We start from the raw sequence: 16,121 nt of genomic DNA on the forward strand, positions 1-16,121 counted from the left end.
CAACTTGATTGGAGTCAACCTGTAGTAAATTCAATTGATTGGACATGACTTGACAAGGCCCATACCTGTCTATATAAGGTCCCACAGTTGACAGTGCATGTCAGAGCAAAAACCAAGCCATGAGGTCGAAGGAATTATCCGTAGAGCTCCGAGACAGGATTGTGTTTAGGCACAGATCTGGGGAAAGGTACCAAAAAATGTCTGCAGCATTGAAGGTCCCCAAGAACACAGTGGTCTCCAAATCAAATGTTATTGGTCACATACACATGGTAAGCAGATGTTATTGCGAGTGTAGAGAAATGCTTGTGCCTCTAATAGTTCCGACAGTGCAGCAATATCTAACAAGTAATCTAACAATTCCACAAAAACTACTTAATACACATATATCTAAGTAAAAGGGGTGGAAACGAATATGTACATATAAATATATGGATGGGTCATGACCGACCGGACATAGACGAGATGCAGTAGATGGTATAAAATACAGTATATACATCTGGGATGAGTAGTGCAAGATATGTAAACATCATTATTAAAGTGACATTAATTAAGTAACTAGTGATCCATTTGTTAGAGCGGCCAATGATTTCAAGACTGTATGTAGGCAGCAGCCTTTCTGTGTTAGTGATGGCTGTTTAACAGTCTGATGGCCTTGAGATAGAAGCTATTTTTTAGTCTCTCGGTCCCAGCTTTGATGCACCTGTACTGACCTCGCCTTCTGGATGGTAGCGGGCTGAACAGGCAGTGGCGGTTGGTGGTTGTTGTCCTTGATGATCTTTTTGGCCTTCCTATGACATTGGGTGCTGGAGGTCAGATAGTTTGCCCCTGGTGATGCGTTGTGCAGACTGCACCACCCTCTGGAGAGCCCTGCGGTTGTGGGAAGTGCAGTTGCCGTACCAAGCGGTGATACAGCCCGACAGGATGCTCTCAAGTAGAAGTTTGTGAGGGTTTTAGGTGACAAGCCAAATTTCTTCAGACTCCTGAGGTTGAAGAGGCTCTGTTGCTCCTCCCCAGTGTTGAGGATCAGCGAAGTGGAGATGTTGTTTCCTACCTTCACCACCTGGGGGCAACCCGTCAGGGAGTCCAGGACCCAAACGCACAGGGCGGGGTTGAGACCTGGGGCCTCAAGCTTAATGATGAGCTTGGAGGGTACTACGGTGTTGAATGCTGAGCTGTAGTCAATGAACAGCATTCTTACATAGGTATTCCTCTTGTCCAGATGGGATAGGGCAGTGTGCAGTGTGTAGGCGATTGCATCGTCTGTGGACCTATTGGGGCGGTATGCAAATTGCAGTGGTTCTAGGGTGACAGGTAAGGTGTAGGTGATATGATCCTTGACTAGTCTCTCAAAGAACTTCATGATGACAGAAGTGAGTGCTACGGGGCGATAGTCATTCCGTTCAGTTACCTTTGCCTTCTTGGGTACAGGAACATTGGTGACCATCTTGAAGCATGCTGGGACAGCAGACTGGGATAGGGAGAGATTGAATATGTCCATAAACACACCAGCCAGCTGGTCTGCGCATGCTCTGAGGACGCGGCTAGGGATGCCGTCTGGGCTGGCAGCCTTGTGAGGGTTAACACGTTTAAATGTCTTACTCACGTTGGCCATGGAGAAAGGGGGGGGGGGGGGCGCAGTCCTTGGTAGCGTGCCGCATCGGTGGCACTGTATTATCCTCAAAGCGGGAAAAGAATGTGTTTTGTTTTTCTGGAAGCAAGACGTCAGTGTTTGTGACGTGGCTGGTTCTTTTTGTAGTCCGTGATTGCCTGTAGACCCTGCCACATACGTCTCATGTCTGAGTTGTTGAATTGCGTCTCCACTTTGTCCCTATATTGACGTTTCGCTCCATCATTCTTAAATTTAATACGTTTGAAACCACCAAGACTCTTGCTAAAGCTGGCCGCCCGGCCAATCTGACCAATCGGGACAGAGCTCCAGAGTTCCTCTATGGAGATAGGAGAACCTTCCAGAAGGACAACCATCTCTGCAGCACTATATCAATCAGGCCTCTATGGTAGAGTGGCCAGACGGAAGCCACTCCTCAGTAAAAGGCACATGACAGCCCGCTTGGAGTTTACCAAAAAGCACCTAAAGGACTCTCAGACCATGAGAAACCAAATTCTCTGGTCTGATAAAAATCAAGATTGAACTCTTTGGCCTGAATGCCAAGCGTCACTTCTGGAGGAAACCTGGCACCATCCCTACTGTAAATGTGGGGATGTTTTTCAGCGGCAGGGACTGGGAGACTAGTCAGGATCGAGGGAAAGGTGAACGGAGCAAAGTACAGTGAGATCCTTGATGAAAACCTGCTCCAGAGCGCTCAGGACCTCAGACTGGGGCAAAAGTTCACCTTCCAACAGGACAACGACCCTAAGTACACAGCCAAGACAATGCAGAAGTGGCTTCGGGACAAGTCTCTGAATGTCCTTGAGTGGCCCAGCGAGAGCCTAGACTTGAACCCGATCTCTGGAGAGACCTGAAAATTGCTGTGCAGCGATGCTCCCCATCCAACCTGACAGAGCTTGAGAGGATCTGCAGAGAAGAATGGTAGAAACTCCCCAAATACAGGTGTGACAAGCTTGTAGCAATATACCCAAGACTCAAGGCTGTAATCGCTGCCAAAGGTGCTTCAACAAAGTACTAAGTAAAGGGTCTGAATACTTATGTAAATGTGATATTTCAGTTTTTTGCAAACATTTCTAAAACCTGTTTTTGCTTTGTCATTAGGGGGTAGATTGATGAGGAAAAAACTATTTTATCCATTTTAGAATAAGGCTGTAACGTAACAAAATATGGAAAAAGTCAAGGGGTCTGAATACTTTCTGAATGTACATACATGGGGCATTAGTCTCAAGGATCAGGGCTGAGTACCGGGCAGGTAGCTGGCTAGTGATGGCTGTTCAACAGTCTGATGGCCTCGTGATAGAAGCTGTTTCTCAGTGTCTCTGATGCACCTGTACCGTCTCTGTCTGCTAGATGGTAGCATAGTAAACAGACCGTGGCTCATGTGGCTGAGGTCCTTGCTGATCTTCTTGACCTTCCTTTGACACTGAGTGCTATAAATGTCCTGGAGGGCAGGCAGCGTGCCCTCGGTGATGCGGTTGAGGGCGTTACAGTTGCCGTACCAGGCGGTAATGCAGCCTGACAGAATGCTCTCAATGGTGCATCTATAGAAGTTTGTGAGGGTGTTAGGGGCCGTGCAGAATTTATTCAACTGCGTGAGGTTGAAGAGGCAGTGTTGCGCCTTCTTCCCCAAGGTGATGGCACCATTTCAGGTCATCAGTGATGTGCATGCCAAGGAACCTTTGAAGCTTTTGACCCGCTCCACTGCAGCCCCGTTGATGTGAATGGGGGAGTACTTCCTCTTCACTCTACTGTTTTGTCTCATGTCTACACTGTACTGCAGGTGTAAACCACATTGTGCCTACCCATCTCAGAAGCTGCAGCTCAGAAGCTGCTTCCAATTGTGTCCCTGTGCAGGTAAATACACTGCTCAAAAAATAAAGGGAACACTAAAATAACACATCCTAGATCTGAATGAACGAAATAATCTTGTTAAATACTTTTTTCTTTACATAGTTGAATGTGCTGACAACAAAATCACACAAAAATAATCAATGGAAATACAATTTATCAACCCATGGAATTCTGGATTTGGAGTCACACTCAAAATTAAAGTGGAAAACCACACTACAGGCTGATCCAACTTTGATGTAATGTCCTTAAAACAAGTCAAAATGAGGCTCAGTAGTGTGTGTGGCCTCCATGTGCCTGTATGACCTCCCTACAACGCCTGGGCATGCTCCTGATGAGGTGGCGAATGGTCTCCTGAGGGATCTCCCCCGAGACCTGGACTAAAGCATCCGCCAACTCCTGGACAGTCTGTGGTGCAACGTGGCGTTGGTGGATGGAGCGAGACATGATGTCCCAGATGTACTCAATTGGATTCAGGTCTGGGGAACGGGCGGGCCAGTCCATAGCATCAATGCCTTCCTCTTGCAGGAACTGCTGACACACTCCAGCCACATGAGGTCTAGCATTGTCTTGCATTAGGAGGAACCCAGCATATGGTCTCACAAGGGGTCTGAGGATCTCATCTCATCTCGGTACCTAATGGCAGTCAGGCTACCTCTGGCGAGTACATGGAGGGCTGTGCGGCCCCCCAAAGAAATGCCACCCCACACCATGACTGACCCACCGCCAAACCGGCCATGCTGGAGGATGTTGCAGGCAGCAGAACGTTCTCCACGGCGTCTCCAGACTCTGTCACGTCTGTCACATGTGCTCAGTGTGAACCTGCTTTCATCTGTGAAGAGCACAGGGCGCCAGTGGCGAATTTCCCAATCTTGGTGTTCTCTGGCAAATGCCAAACGCCCTGCACGGTGTTGGGCTGTAAGCACAACCCCCACCTGTGGACGTCGGGCCCTCATACCACCCTCATGGAGTCTGTTTCTGACCGTTTGAGCAGACACATGCACATTTGTGGCCTGCTGGAGGTCATTTTGCAGGGCTCTGGCAGTGCTCCTCCTGCTCCTCCTTGCACAAAGGCAGAGGTAGCGGTCCTGCTGCTGGGTTGTTGCCCTCCTACGGCCTCCTCCACGTCTCCTGATGTACTGGCCTGTCTCCTGGTAGCGCCTCCATGCTCTGGACACTACGCTGACAGACACAGCAAACCTTCTTGCCACAGCTCGCATTGATGTGCCCTCCTGGATGAGCTGCACTACCAGAGCCACATGCTACCACTAGAGTGAAAGCACCGCCAGCATTCAAAAGTGACCAAAACATCAGCCAGGAAGCATAAGAACTGAGAAGTGGTCTGTGGTCACCACCTGCAGAACCACTCCTTTATTGGGGGTGTCTTGCTAATTGCCTATAATTTCCACCTGTTGTCTATTCCATTTGCACAACAGCATGTGAAATGTATTGTCAATCAGTGTTGCTTCCTAAGTGGACAGTTTGATTTCACAGAAGTGTGATTGACTTGTGTTGTTTAAGGGTTCCCTTTATTTTTTTGAGCAGTGTATATTGTTGAAATGCATTGTGTCATGATAAAATTCCATGATAAAATTCAATTTTCAATATACCTAATATTATGACACATTTTTGTTGATTCTCTATGTCATTTCAAATTAGAAGATTATACTTTATACTCTGCAATTGAGCACCCATCCAGCTTTTGATTCAAACAAGCAAATTCAAACAAGCGAATGTACCGAGCTTGATTTTTAAACACATCAATGAGTCTAATTAGTCTCATTCTCCCATCCCCAATAATGTTCCTAAAAGCTGGGCCCAGTCATTTCTTTAAGATGGCAGGGGGGCTCTTAACAAGATAAGCCCTGAGATCAGTGTTCCTGAAGGAACATTACCTGAACAAGCGAGCTGATGAAAATTACTGTAGTGTACCGCAGCCTGCTTGGAAACAGCTGAAGTGTTGTTCAAACGTCTCAGATAAACAACCAACAGGAGTACCACTAGAACACCTATAATTCCCACTCCGCACAGGGAAAGGCTGAGAAAGACGGGAGATGATCCTATTTGTACTGAGACTTGATTAAGAAACAGGCTTCAAATCCTGCTATTTAACAAGGTGGTGGGGATTAAAAAGGTCTCTCCAAATCCTGAGAACAGCAAACTGTTTGCCTGGAAAGCTCTTTTCATAGTGCTCCACTGAGGGCTGAAAGCTGAGAGGAGAAACCACTACTCACCTCCTCTCATTAAAATGATCTCAGCTCTCACAGAGTGATTGGTCCAAGGGACTTGATGACTGCCAGACAGATGCAGGCATTAGTTTGCTGTTTCTTTCTAACATAGGAAGGAACGACCTTGGCTTAAACATGTTTTTCAGATGCCATTCTCTGTGGAGGTTCCAACAGATATGAGGCATTTGGCATTGGGGGAGGGCTTTGTGTGTGTGTGTGTGTGTGTGTGTGTGTGTGTGTGTGTGTGTGTGTGTGTGTGTGTGTGTGTGTGTGTGTGTGTGTGTGTGTGTGTGTGTGTGTGTGTGTGTGTGTGTGTGTGTGTGTGTAAATGCATGTCTGTGCCCTTGTGTTGATATCTGCTCTGGCTTTGACTGCTGTTGGCAATTTAAGATAGGGTGCTCTCACAATGCCTCAGAAGTCTGAGATGTGCAATATTGACTGGTTTCAATTTCCTCCATTTTGACAGCCCATTTCGGCCGCAACTCTGAATAAAGAGGGCCATAGTCTCAGGCATTGCAGTACACATCACTCTTCGATCAAATGTTCCCCTCTCCTCCAAGCCTTTAGGGAGACTACACAACACTGGCATACATAACACTGGATGAATATAGCCTGGACACAGCCATTACTGTAAACCACAGTCAAGTCCAATAGAAGCACCAAATGATTTACGTATCCTCAAACCGAAGTCATTTTGAATGGTATATGCATCATTAAAAATAAAATGAAGAAATTATCAAGCCAACGGCTGACGCTCATTGAATTACATGTTCAGCTTGACAGCTCTGTGTTGGTGAAGAAATGAAAGTAAAATTAGATTTTGAAAAATGAATATGGGGAAAAGCAGTATTGCTTTCTCGGAATTGTCAAACTTGACAGTGCTATTACCATCACTACAAGATCAGCAGTTGGCATGTTGTATTCAGTGTACAGAATTTAGCCGTTTCACCCCCCGCTGTTTCAATGGATTGATTGAATTACATGTAAATGAAGGAAACGGAGCAATTTCAACAACATTGCCTCTTTTATCATAGTCCTAATCCAACTGACAAACCCTTTTTGGCAATATGGAAGTATAGCACTACCGGAAAGCATCAGAATATGAACACACCTTCAAAACATCACAGAGCTAGTGTAGGCTATGTCCATAAAAATTGCTTCAGGCAAAGAACTGAGACAATTTTCTGATAGCGTTATAGTAACACATTGTTGAAGTCTAATCTGTTGACAAAGAGTATACTAGTGTGTATGTGCCAGGGAGCTCTGACCTGATATATGAGGGTCGTATTCTATACAGACCATTCTTCTTAGCTCTTCCACATCGTGCTCTAAGTCAGGTCTGAGGCGGAGACTCCATGAATGACCCTTAATGTGACAGAGAAATGGGGATCACTTTCTCTCTGTGGCTCTGCCAGCGGTCTGATGATATCGACTAGATGGTGTGAACGGGCGGGGGAGACTCCAAAAAGCGGATTAAAGCGAGGAGATAAGGCTGTAATTAAGCCCTATCTCTGGACAGCCACTGAAGAAAATAAATCATCCTTCACAGCCTTGCCACTGTTGAAATACACTAACAATTATTCAATAATTAATTCTTATGCATGCATGAGCCAAACACTAATAGGACATATTTTAACTACAACATTATAGCGCTCTGTTCAATTAAATTAATTGGGAATGCATTTATGATCAATGTAATACATCACCTTTTTCATATTTTTTAATCACTCTATTGTAATTGTATTAGCTCTGTTGTCAGGCCTTTTATGATGCAGTCTATGTTAATTTCCCTTTCCAGACATTTCTAATTGAGAAGTGAGATATATAGGCTTGTGGCACTAGACATACTACAGGAGACATTAGCCAGGGCCCTCGGGGTGCCACTGCTGCTATCCATCCTGCATTGTTAACAGGAAGTTAATAACATGAAGTTGAAGTATAATGAGAAGTCACCTTACAGGGTGCTGGAGTTACTCCTTCAGAGGACACTGTGAAATATGGCTGGACAAGGGCCCTCCACAATCAACCATCTCTGATCTCCAGTTCACACAGAAAAATTACCATAGAGTGAAACTTCACTGTGAATGGTGGCGCATGAGAGATGATAGGATTCAAATGAAATACATTGATCAAATGAGGTGAAAATACTTGGATCCTCTGATTTAAAAGGACTTCTAGTTGACATAGAAAAATATTACACTCCCAAGCAAATGTGCCCTGTCTGTCTCAAATTGGTCACATCTGGACTGAGAAGAGAGTATTTATCAAGCGAGAAATTGCAATTAAATAATTTAACCCTAGACTTTGAAATAATATTGTATTGTAATGACGGTTTTTACCTTTGTTGAATCAACAATTCCTTAGGTCCATGTGTTGCGTTGTTTCCCTACTGTTAAGAGTGTTTTCACCATTTAGTTTCTAGCTACTATAGACTTTTTACTGTAGCTCTGAGACCCTTTTATGTCATCTAGTGTTGCACCAAAGATGTTTCCCAAATTGTTTTATAACACAGAACACATTCATCAAAGTATTCTATTTTCTTAAATCCTCCTTTTCTCTTCTAGATTCTAACACAATCATGCAATGTCTCTGGACATGGTAAGTGTTTCAAAGGCTTTCCTATGCAGAGGGTTATTAGACATGGGTAAACAGAAGCCATCTTTGAAATGCCTTGACATTTCCTCATCAACTGAAATGCAAACAGTGTGGAGCCTTCATCATATTCCAGTAGGAAAGGTCTGATCGCACCGAATGTTGTGGTCAACACCGTGCGAGGGGACGTGAGACCACATATGTGATTACATTACACCAGCTAGCCATTCCACGTTCAACCCCTGCTGTTCACCACTGGCAGTCATAGCAACCACAAAGGAATTATAAACTGCTTGGAATAGCTTGTCCTTCATGAATGATACTGTTCAGCTTCCAACTATCTGGGTAATACATACACCACAGCTTTATATCAGGTGTTGCTGTTTGTCATGGCCTTATCGGAAGTTTCCTCCCTCTTGTCCTTTATCATACACTGTAACACCTTGACAGGAAGAGATAGCAGAAAGTATGAGGTGTCCTTTTCTACAGGTGAAACTCTCTTAAAGACCTAATGTGGAGGGAGTCGTAAAATCTCAACTATTATTACCATCCATTAATGGTCCACACTTCATTCAGCACCAATTAGGCTTTTTCTTCCCATCCTCTGTATCCTGAGGCAACCAGTCTAGGATTTGGAGATGGGGAGAGACAACCATTCCACTAGGAGCACTGAATCACCAGGTTTAAGTACTCAGACTGCTTGAGTCTCCTCTCGAGAATGATATCCAGAAGGAAACAAAGAAGTCATAATTGTTTGAGTGACAGACTTTATGTCTCTGCACTGCAAAGTCAGATATTGTGATCTCTGGCATGGGAGGATTTCTTATAGAATAACTTACAGTAGTAGTGTGTGTCACAGTCAAGTGTAAAATTTAAGCTAAATACTGTATGTTTTTTTGGTTAATTTATAATTCATTATTAATAGGAGAGAGCTGGCTTGGAAAAAGGTAAGCATCAGCTTCAATAGAATAAGTTAAAATAGCAGGGGACAGAGGAGTAACCAAACTAGAATTGTGTGATCACTTGCATGCCAACTTCAACCTTGTCCCTCCCAAAAAGCCATAAGGAAGAAATGTTCTCGGAGGTTCATTTGTGACTATATTATCACGAGAACTAGGGTAATTGCCAACAAATGACAAAAAAAGGACTATTGAAAACCAATTTGGCTTATAACTGACCGTGCTATGTCCTCTCAGCAGGTGGTTATTCATAATACAGCAGGTAATTCATATGAATTATTTCCTACCTGTCATTCACCTTGTTCCAGCGGCTCACTGTTGAAGTAATTGTAGTTCCTATAGATTTCACGCTGGCACCTAAGGCTGCTTTCTTGGCTGACCTTCCTGGACTCTCCCTTCAACCAATTATCTGTGGGCCTTGCAGAGAAAGACACAAGTGTAAATATTCCAAAGAGAATCCTGTGGCCTCATTGATCCACAGCCAATACTTCCTGAAACTGATCCTGGTCAATACATAACTACAGAAATAGCTAAGGATAGTAGCATAAAAATAGAGAATACAGATGTACATGTTATGTCCGTACACTGTGCTACTGCCATCGTTGGTTGTGTCAGTCATTAAAATGTAAAGAAAACTCACTTATGAAAAACATTGTAAATTTGGCAATATGCACTGAGTATGTTAAGCATTTTCAGCAGTTAAACAAATCAGTGAGGTAACTTACTAAGGTGGTTATGGGTATGATTTTAAAGTTAGATATGTGATTAAAGTACAGTGAGATTCCACATGTCCAAACAAATAACCCTTTAACAGAAGATTATTTGTAAGTCAAGCCATCTGACAGATTGAATGGAAGGTATATGACCAACAAAATGGCCTCAATAGAAACAGTTCAGTGAGCATTCTTTCTGAAAAACTCTGGAAATGGCTATGAATACATCACATTGGCCTTTCTACATGTTCCACCTCTGAATTCAGTATCACAGCTAGCAAGCCATTTGCCTTAAAATGTTTAATCTTCAAATGAAAACAGGCCACCTCCATGCAAAGAGCTGTGATGGTAAGTATGAGAGCAGGGTCATTTGGTGCCAACAAAGTATTGGTAAAATGAGTTTCCATGGAGACTGATATGCTCTCATATGCGAAGAGTGGCATTTTGGAATGAATGAAGCAAACTGTGGGTCACAAGATAATGGGCTCAGACAAAGAGAGACAGTGTCAACACCAGTGTGTTCACCCAGTCTGAGGTTTCGCCACACAAAGAAAGGGCTTCACCTGTAATGCACATGTCCTGCTGCCACAAAGTGTTTAGGCTTTCCATTGTTAGGCCAAATCCCTTAGAAATGGGTCCTCTTAAACAAAATAGATTTAAAAAATCATTTTTTTTAATTAATACCTCATCGAGTACAATTTCATAGATACACGTGTGTGGGATTACATCCTAACAGCTTTCACAGTTATAGTGTATGGGTGAAGTAATACAGTCACCTATGAAACAAATACCCATAAAGCACTGCTCAAAGGTGACCCTTTTGATGGGGCTTCCTGTAATGCTCTGTGAGGAAGCAGGAACTAGAGCAACTGAAATGTATGCCTTTGAATCCCATGACCTCTGTGCCAAGATCATGTTGAAACAACTGCACTGTGATGATTGTCAGAGAAATTGACATGCACACACACAGCAATAAACGTGTGACAATGCAGACACAAGACACAACCTCCGATGCCTATCTTTTCAGCGAGCGCCACTGTCATTGGTTGCAAGATGAGCCACCTGTACACGCCTTAGAAGCTTATTGATGTGATTGAGTTGGGATTTTTGCTTATCTCCGTAATATCAGTCACCTTGTTTTTCTATCAAAAGTCAACAACGGCACTATCTAACCCTGATATGGAGCCAATTAAATCCTTGTTTCAATCTACTGTGCCAGGGTGCTGTGAAATGCATTCTAATGTCTCCTCAATTCAACACTTAACCCCTCAGAGTCTGGACTCCTGCATTTGGTGCATTTAGAGACTGGGATAACTCAGGGATGGCTCAGCATGCAGACAGTTTGTGTGTCCACAGCCTGGTGTATATGTGGAGTAGGAGCCTACGGTTTATCAGAGAGGTGAGGGAGAAGGTGATGCTATTGACACACAGAGGCACAGCTAAGCCACTTCAGATACCAATCGATCACAGGTCCACTCCACTACATGTGGGATTCTCCCATTAAACCCAGATTTTTCCTGTCTGCCTCCCAGACCCCGGGACAGAGAGAGCTGGACTGTACCCATCCAACTCTAATATAGTCACAATTTGCACTGGCCAGACAAGTCAAATGTCCTCTAATTTGGTATTTGCCCATGTCAATGAGTCTGGTTCTCGTGAAGGACTTTCTTTACCTTGTTAATACTGTCCGCTTAGGATAGCTTCATAAAGGTCCGGAGTGGGACTATTTTAAATGGTCTGTGACAGTGACGTTGTAAAAAAGCTCCTTAAAATCAAACTGTAATTGGATTAGCTAGGAATGAGTCCCAGACTTCATCTAACGGAGCTGCAGGAGCATCCTTATTAACCTGGCCCAACACTGACTTGACTGATGGCTGGCCCGCTTTGTTTGTTTTGCCTGATCTCTGTCAGTCACGCCCCACATAATTATTGTGTGCCTTCGCAGGTTACATAGTGAATATTAGCTGCACTGTAAGCACACTTTAATTACATGGGCAAGTGGGTTGAGTTAATAAGGCTGCTTCAAAAAAAAACAGTGCATCTCCCTCCTCCAGTTACCATGGCGTTGTGTTCAGGGATGGATAGGGTGTCTGTGCAGCTATGTTCTGTGATGTAAATAAAATGGTGGCAAAATGATAAGCAGACTGATTGACATCCTGTCTGGAGAGACTTGACAGTTTGATATGACATTAATGCGTATCTCTTTATTGTTAAATCTATATGTTCTGTACCAACAGTATGCAATCGAAAATGGTGTGTTGTGCCTAGTTGAATTTGTGTCGATGCCTATCTCCTAGAACCCATTGCTGATTCCTCTCAGGCCTGTGTAGCGATGCAGAAGCCATTGACTCTGATGTTCACAGGTCAAGTCAGATTCATCTCAGGGCTATCTGATATCAATGCATCCCAGCGCTGTGCTGCGCTGTGTGAGAGAAATGACACATTTAGATTACATGGGTGCCTTTAAAAGCCTTCAGCTGTACCGCGCCAGGCTTTCAATAGGTGGGAACACAGCGTTCATGTTATCTCCCTGGCTGCCAGTGCTCTCTTTTGCAAGCTTCTTTTAAAGGCAAGCCCACAAGGTCTTATTATTGGCAGGTTCAAGGGTAATATAAATCAGCTATGACACGTCCCATCGTTGTTATGTAGGGCGCAGAGGTCTCGGTCTGCGCCAGCCAGGGTCTCAGGTTGACCCTTTGTGTCTGAGGCGAGATCACATTAACAGCCTGACTCATTACATTAACAGTGCTGCTACCAGCGCAACATGAATAATGCCTACCCTTTCTGAAGGGGTTACAAACCAGCACAGCACACGGGAAGAAAGCATCATACTATTAGTATCCATGAATCCATAAACGACACACGCTGTCTAGAAATGGGTACGGATGTTGAAACCTATGCAAAGGCACTTTCTTCAACGCATTAACGGTAGATGAGAGACAATATCTGTGAGTGAAACCTGCTGTTTACATTGTGTTCTCTGATTCAAAACGTAGAGGCTCGGTGGGAAATGTCCTTAGCATCAATCAAGCCAATCGTTTTGCTCGGCTGCTGATGCTTTGTTAATGGTTTTTATGCAGTGCATGCCGTGCTACGCTTGGGACCATTCCATTGGGTCAGCAGAATTTGGGGGATTCTTTTATTGCACAGCAGCTCAATCTTTTTTAACCTTTCCCACCTCCCTTCCTTTCTCACCCCAGCACCGGGGGATCCGTCACAAATCAAGGCTGGGGAGGTCAACAAAAGCAAACCATGCCAGACGCACTGACTGACACATCAAAAGCTCCCCTGGCTGCGATACACGCTCTGCCTTCCTTCCCTTCCGACCAATTTAGCTCGGTCCGAGGGGAGCCCCATAATCCATGCTTCTCAAAGTGTGCTTAATCAACCTCTGGTTAAGAGAGAGCACGTTGAGAGGTGCCGAGCAAAGCAACCCCCCACCCCCCCATCTCCATGCCCCATCCACTCCACAAACCTTGAGTCAAACAAAAGAGGTGAAGGAGAGGAGGGGTGGCGGTGGGGTGGAGGGGTTCTTGATTTGTTTGTTTTTTCCTCTTTGTCCTTTGTCCCCATCAAACAACGTATTCTCTTTTGTTCTGTGTTGGGCCCCTCATTCCGTTCACGTCCACAAATGGGAATTACAAATCTGACGTTTCAGTCTTTTTCTAATTTCTTTTTTTCTCCTTCTTTTTCTCTCCTCCCTTTTTCCTGTTTTTGTTATGAGTGTCCTCCGGGTGTTGGAGAATGAATTAAACATCAGGGTGTTGGTGGGAAGGGCACAGCGTTTCCTGAATGGATTGAATGCAGAGAGGGGTGTCTTGGTGGTGGAGAGCAGCAGTGGAGGTGACAGCAAATGGCCTCGCTAGGGGGACCAGGTGCACATGGGGCTGAGTTTGACCTCTATCATACGCCCTTCACCACATGTACTCATTTTTTCTCTCAGTTTCTCTCACTCACTTTTATCCTTCTGATCGCTTTCTTCACACTTTGGTCTTCTATGGCTTCGCCAGCAGTCAGTGTATCTTTGTACAAGATTAAGCTGTGTAGATTTCAAAGAGATGAAGTTTAATCACTTGGTATGTTCAAGAGGGAATGCTTTCATTTTGTATGTTTGTTTAATAAGAGATGTTAAACAGTATTTCCAATTTCCAAGTCGGCACAAAGAAAGCTACTTCAACTCAAAAGTGGTCGAGAACTCAAAAGTGGTCGAATACACAAGCATTGTAGGACCAACTTGCTCATCTAACTCGGCAAGATTGGACTTGAGAAGAAAAAAGTTAATATTTAGGCAGTAGAAAAGTCCCAATAAATACATTATTAAGTGAAAGCCACAGAGAGAGATAAAAGAACAGATAGATGGGTCTTTTCAACCCACACTCCTCTATCTCCTCAGCCAACCTCCTCTGTCAACCAACTCTGCTATTTCAGACACACTCTGATCAACAAAGTACTGCGCTTGTCCATAGCAACACCCACATAAAACACACAGTCAAGGTTGTATAATCTCTTTACCCTCATCCTAGAATATAAGCCGCTTCTGCCGTACCCACAGCACACGCAGGTCACTAAGTGGTGAAAAACTGCAACTCTTATAATGGCTTATGGTATTCAAAACGCATGAATTTATGACCCTGTAAATGATATCCAAAGGCTATGGTACTGTCAGCATGCAGGTATTATCATGGAATTTGTACAGTGGGTGGTACAACAGCCTACAGGTTCCATCTGTGGTCACTGTGAAGATAGAAATGGGTGTAAGAGGCCTCAATCTTGAAATTGTCTCTTCCTGCCACAGACAGCTTTTCAACTTTGATGTAAAGAAAAAACTTTCCCCAAAGCCATATCTCCTCAATCTCTCTCCCCTTCGCCTCCCCTCTCCTTGTATCAATTAGATTTTTGCATGTCAAGTCAGAAAGAGGTTGTCAGGGGAGATAGCGCTCTTGTCTCACGTGATTGAGGTGGCAGCCATTTATAACAGAGCAGCCCAAAACGACAGATCCCCACTTATCTCAGCTACAGCTCGACTGCCGATGCCCTTTAGACTGAGGCAATGAGGATGAAGGTCTCACTGGGTCACTTTGTCAAAAGCAGCATGACTATTACAAATCTCCCCAATCCATCCTTATGTGGGGCATGGAGCTTTTCCACTGGGAGCAGAGTGGGCTGTTTCAGCTCTGCCTCTCTCCTCAAGCTATCTCTCTGTCTGTCTCTCATGCCAGGGTATATCAGAAAGGGCCCATTTGTTATCCTGGTTTCACTCCATCACCAAACCAGTTATTTGCTTATTTTATCTATCAAAGAAACCCTGTTAATGCGAGCTATAAAATGTGTGTACCATTGTAGCGATCAAGTTCAGCCTTAGGACTGATTCTAGTCACATGAAATAGTCAACAACCGGAGGGAATTACACTAGCAGTAGGAAGATTGACACTGGTACTTTGATGTGAACAAACTTGAACATGGAGTTATACTCCCTATGAAAACGCTGGTCTGATCCCTATGTTAATACAGCTGTAAGATCTTAATTTGATCACACTGTTGCAGGAGATCTTTCCTGGAATAAAGGAAATGTAGTGTATTTGAGGTTAAAAAAGGCTTCTGAAGTTTGTGATTTCCACTTTGAAATTCCAGACTTCATTTTCCCGTACCAAAAATGTACGAAACCCTACAAAAATCTCAAATAATTATAATCAACATAATAATTAAAATGTCCAGTTGCTGCAGTGTTATTTTCTTGCTGTAGCAAACTGGCTCAAATTAAGATCCTAGATCTGTATTGTGTGGAATAATTGCGCGTCATACAGAGCCCTTGATGGAGTGAACGTTTCTTCTATAGATGGATCCTCCAATGTGTCTACGTGCTTTGACACCTGCACCTCTGACTGACTGTCTGCCTGCCTCGGTCCAGGAACACTGACTGACTGACTGACTGCCTCGGTCCAGGAACACTGACTGACTTCTACCCTCAAGCCATAAGACTCCTGTATATAGTCTCGCTATTGTTATTTTACTGCTGCTCTTTAATTACTTTTATTTCTTATTCTTATCCGTATTTTTTTAAACTGCATTGTTGGTTAGATCCTGTAAGTAAGCGTTTCACTGTAAGATCTACTACACCTGCTGTATTCTGCGCATGTGGCTAATAAAATTTGAT

General features: G+C 44.0%; 1 long non-coding RNA gene across 1 annotated transcript in view; it reads right to left on the minus strand.

Annotated features, from left to right (window-relative positions):
* The window catches only part of LOC115202545 (uncharacterized), a 263,397-nt gene that overhangs the window by 204,864 nt on the left and 42,412 nt on the right, over positions 1-16,121 (minus strand). The window contains exon 2 of the long non-coding RNA XR_003880010.1: positions 9,542-9,671. This is a non-coding gene — a long non-coding RNA (uncharacterized LOC115202545). The remainder of the gene's footprint in view (positions 1-9,541; positions 9,672-16,121) is intronic.

This window comes from Salmo trutta, chromosome 1 (assembly GCF_901001165.1).
Source record: "Salmo trutta chromosome 1, fSalTru1.1, whole genome shotgun sequence".
Taxonomy (NCBI): domain Eukaryota; kingdom Metazoa; phylum Chordata; class Actinopteri; order Salmoniformes; family Salmonidae; genus Salmo; species Salmo trutta.